This window comes from Heterocephalus glaber, unplaced genomic scaffold (genome assembly GCF_053883595.1).
Source record: "Heterocephalus glaber isolate CG9 unplaced genomic scaffold, H.glaber_assembly_v1.0 deba00001463, whole genome shotgun sequence".
Lineage (NCBI taxonomy): Eukaryota > Metazoa > Chordata > Mammalia > Rodentia > Bathyergidae > Heterocephalus > Heterocephalus glaber.
Genome location: NW_028258310.1, coordinates 2,824,190 through 2,829,529, shown reverse-complemented (window position 1 = coordinate 2,829,529; position 5,340 = coordinate 2,824,190).

Sequence of the window (5,340 nt, the reverse complement as noted above, 5' to 3'; positions counted from 1 at the left end):
CCTGTACCAAAAAACAAACAAATGAACAAAAACAAATACAAGGAGCCAGCGCCAAGCCTGCACACTGAAGTCCAGGACTTGTCCTCAACCCTGGCTCAGCTGGCTGTCCTGGGACAACTATGAAAATGGTGCCCATTTTAGCTACTTATTCATAAGGACTTTACTTGTGACTGGCACTCAGAGCATTGTATCTCTAACACAGGTTTAGTATTTCAATGTTATGTAAAATTAATTTCTAATTGTACAAAGTTGGTAGTCCATATGTTATATATAGTCTATTTACTTAAATTTTATGTTACACAGAACATTACATTATTCAATTATAAGAGGTCTTAACAGATATTCTATTTAATATGTGCTAACTTTATAAAGCACTTACCATTGCAAATACATCTTTAATGTTCACAAGAATTTCTTAGAGATTTTTATCCCCATTTTCCAGATAAAGAGATGAAGGCTTGGAAAGGTATACTGACTTCTTTAAAATCACCCAAGTAAGTCATAGAACCACGATGTGACCCCAGGTTTGTTATATCTCAAAGTCTGTACTTGAACCATGCTGAAGCATGGACAATGTAGAGTTTGAATTATTTAACGGCCATTTTTCTCTAAACATAAAACGTATCGGGTTTTATTTAAGTTTTAACTTCCTGTTTCAGGGTAAGTTTGGATATTTTGCAAGTGAAATTGAGAGTAGGGAGGCAGAAGGTGCACAGCCCCAGCTTCAGTATTGTCAATATTCCTGCTTATTCCACCGTGAAAGATTTTCCCCCACCCTTCACATTTCTATTCTCAGATATTAGGAAATGACCCAGAACACCTCATCAATGAGAAGAATGTGCACTGTGCTGTGACAGAGATTTATGCTAAAGGGCTTTCAAGAGGGAGTTAACCAGTGTGAAGCAAACTTGCTCAAGTTTAAATAGCTTTCCTAAGAACAGCCCGCTGCTCAAGCATTACTGCTGCCTTTACAAATATATACAAAACAACTGGAACTTAAATTTGCAAACTTAAAGCTTTTTGAAGAGAAGAAAATAAAACACGACCAAGTTTCTTTTTTCTTTTTTTTTCCATTAGAAGCTGACCTGGGTTTACAATTGCATTTCTAATTCAATTATAATTTAACATCTCAGTGTAATTTTTTCTGCAATGTTGTATTCCTTTTATCTGGAATTTTAGGTTTCTTTCTTCTGCTTCCTGGGATTTGCAAAGTAGCAAAATCAGCCAGTTTACATTTAAGATGTTTTGATTCTTTTCTCAGGCTCTTGCCAGTGTACTTAACGCAGAATGATTAAAAGCTGTGTGTTCTGTTAGAACTGTTACAGTGTTTAAACAAGGAAGTCTGTGTTTGTTTAAGAGAATGGGGAAATGGTTATCTTGACAGATTAGACTGAAAAAACAGGACAGCCACAGTCTAGCACAGATGTCCACATTTGCCACTTGGCTGGCTTTTTGAGGTATTCTAAACAAACCTTGCTGTGTGCTGGTGCCTGTGTTCTGCTTGACACCTGACTGAGGAATGTGATTGAGAGTTCCTGCCAGCGCCTGCGCTCCTCTTGGGGCAAATGTTCCCAGGTCTGAAATTTCTCAGAGTCAGTTTAACTATGTCATAATTAAACTAATGGGATACAAAAGTAATTTCTCCAACTGGCTTAAAGACCTCATTCAAATGCAATTTCATTTTACATCACAAACAGTTCCTATGGCTTCACTGCAAAGTTGAGATGAAGCTGAGCAGAAGCTGTGGGATATACGACATTAATCAGTCTCTTAAAACTGTGTTCTTAAAGACTGAATGAAATGTCAGTGGCAGTCGTGGCTTGTTGAAAATAGCCCTGGATGAAAATTCAGGCAACCTTGATTTGAGCCCTAACTCTGCCACTACTAGCTGTTTGATGTCCGTGAGCCCTCACTTCACCTTTTTAGGATAACGAAGCTCTTGTTGATGAGACTGATGATAGTGGTTGGCACTTACTGAGCCCATGCTCTGTGTCAGGCACTGTTTCAGGCTGGACATGCAGCACCCCATCTTGGCCTAAAAAGAGCCCTCTAAGCGATGTACATTTAGTGTTGCTGCTTCCTATGGAACTGTGAGAAAGCTAAGCACATGGCCCAGCATCATACACCAAGTACATAGCATATGGCTAGGCTGTTGGAACCCAGCCTGTAATACTTCATTAAATCATCAGCTTCTCAGATGACAGGGTCGTCAAGGTAACTTCTAGCTGTGCAATCCAACAGCTGTGAAATCTGAACACATTTAAATAGATCTGAAAAATAAATAAAATTTAAAAGACAAACAGTTATTATTGGTTATAGTTGTAGGTATGTGTAGATATCTACATCTGTTGTCTGGTTAGTTTGCTATAAATATGAATATAAAATTATTTTTCTGGATGTGGTACTGGGTGCCTGTAATCCAAGCTACTTGGGAGGCTGAGGCAGGAGGATTGTTAAATTTCAGGCCAGCCTGGACAACTTAGCAAGACCTTACCTCAAAATAAAAAAATAAAAAGAGACAAGGATAGCTTAGTAGAAGAGTTCTTGCTTAGGATGCACGAAGCTCTGGTTTCAATGCAGTGATGCAAAAACAAAAACAAAAAAACATAAACTTTAAGAAGCTATAGATGATCCTCACTGTAAGTATATTTGCTTCCTCAGATCTTGAGAGCTTGAACCTCTGATGTGTGTTTAACTTTTTATAGAGAAAGAACTTCAAAATATAGTGTATAATTTAAGACTTTGAAATATGCTTGCAATGCATATACACAATTGCTAATTTTACTCTATTCATTTTATTTATACTATTAAAGTATATTTTATTTTATAATGTGGGTGACATTTATAATCAGTGTGAATTTAGAAATTATTCTAATGCAGCTCTACTGGTAACAAAATCTTTGCCTTATTTTAAATATATAAGATTTAAAAATTTATCTCCCACATATCCACATCTGGTGTGTGCATATATTTTTCAAAATCTACAAATAGTTTTTATTTAAAATATAAAATTCAAAATGTCGAAGTAGCCAGTGACAGACTCCTTGTATTCTGGGTATTTTATCAATGTTGGTGGTGTCACCAAGGTCTTTGACAAGCCAGACAGGATTATAGCCACGGAGTCTACTCACTTCAGTCTTAGAAACAAGCTAGAACCTAAGTGATTGGTTTGAGAATTAAGCTTCTCAATCTTGACTCTTAATCTTGATACGTCTGCATATATATTAAATAAATATACTTTTTAAATGTTTTGCAATTTTTTAAGTGATTTATGGAGGCATCTAAACTCCTATATTTTTGGCCTGAAGACGATCAGCCTGGAAAGTTTCATTCTCAGCCTTCTTACCATAAACTTCTTCGTTTACTTCTTTTGTATCTAACCATACTCTGCCTATTTTAACATTGACAACAACCTTCCTCTCTGTAGCCTCTTTTTCTCTCTGGCTTTTTCTATTCACATAAAACTTTTGGAACTCTAGCCTCAACCATCCATCTTTCCTGGTTCCTTATCAGAGGATAACAGGACTCACCCAATGCACTATTTTGTTTACCACAAAAGTAACAGTCTACTTCTTCCCAAATAGGAACTATTGTTTTGTCTTATCTCTGAGAACCTAAGAGTTAAAAGATCAGGGTCACTCTTTTCCACACACTGATAAGGACCTCCACTTGATATTATTAGATAGCAAAGGAATTTCTTCATTTATTACATACATTCTTGACAAATGTCATGTAATTTTCTTGGTTGGATCTCCCTAGGAATTACTATATCTAGGAATTTAGATTAGTTTCTGGTCACACTTAAGATCACCAGATTGGGGATATTACCTTCCTTTTATAGTAGTAGCTCAGAGATACTTAGAATTGATGAGCTTGGACTTGTTGAGTCAGGAGGAAACCCAAAACTTCAGATGCCAATGGATCTAGGATGAATCATGTGGCCTATCCCTTCTCCAACAGACCATGTTTACTTGGGGGAAATCAGGGTAAAGTAAGGATCCAAGACAGGCCCAGAGAGGGGCAGTCTGTGAAGCAAGGGTATGTGAAACTTTTCTTGGTTTTGGAGTCAATTTATGCAAGATTTATGTGTTTCTGAAACTCGAGGCCCCAGTCCAGAGCACTCCTTCTTGGTCCTTTTCCCTGCTCTAGAACTAGTGCGGACTTGCCCACTGTTGATTCATCGATCCACATGAAGCTCGGGGCCAAGGGCTCAGGGATAAAATATTGTAGGTAGACTATCTTTTAAGCAGTGTTTTCCATTGAGTTACTTCGGAACCCACCATCCTGAAATTCTCTGAACTTAAAAGAAAAAGTTGACTGACTTTGTAATTAAGAAGCATAAAGATATAGAAGGAAAAAAAAATTCATAAATAAACATTCTGAAAACAGAGCCACATTTTTTAGAATCTAAAGGCTAGAAAGGATGTGAGCTTGAGGCCTGTTCCTTTTTTCTGAAAAGGGAGATGTTCGTGTCAGGAGGTGATACGGGTATACTGGTGACAAACTAGAAAAATCCTTGATTTATTCAGAAAGATTGAGAGAGAACTGAAATTAGAATAATATTCCTGACACTTTCAAAAGCATAAATCCCACATTCTGAGAAACATTTTTTTTTTTGGTACCAGGGATCGAACTCGGGTCCTTGCGCTTGTGATGAGAAATATTTTTAACCATTGTCTGGACCTGAGTGTAGTTGTTGGTGGATTCAAAATGTTACTGTGAAGGGCCAGGGATTTAGCTCAGTGGTGTCACACCTGCCTTGCAAGCCCGAGGTCCTGAGTTCGATTGCCTGTACTGAAAAAAAAAGTGTCAAAAGGTTACTGTGAGCTTATTGACTAGCATGTGTGTCCTTAGTGTAAGGCAGTACTTAGGTTAGAAGGTATAGCTATATGTATGTGTGTGTGTGTGTGTGTGTGTGTATTTATATTTGAGTTTTGAAACTAGCACTAAGTTAACTCGTAAGTATGATATGTGTGATACAGCCTGTGACCACTGTGGTATTCAGAAAAAGGAACTATTCTGAGGTGTGCTTGCTTTAGAAAAGCTTCATGAGAATTTATCTAGTGTTTGAAGAATATATATGTTCTGAATTACAAGCAAGTGGAATGAGAAAACTTCCAGAGAGACACTGGGCCCATGGAGCACAGGTCAGATTTAGGGAGCCACAACTTTACTGACAGGCAGGATGTAAAAGCTGGAGTACAATGTGATGCCCTGGGCAGATGGGAGAGATTTCTGGCACTTGAGCTGGTGTCAGTCTGACAAAGATGTGAGAAATGTGGACCTGGTTCATGAGTGTATAAGACACGTGTACTATGGAGACATGTAGTCCTCAGGAGC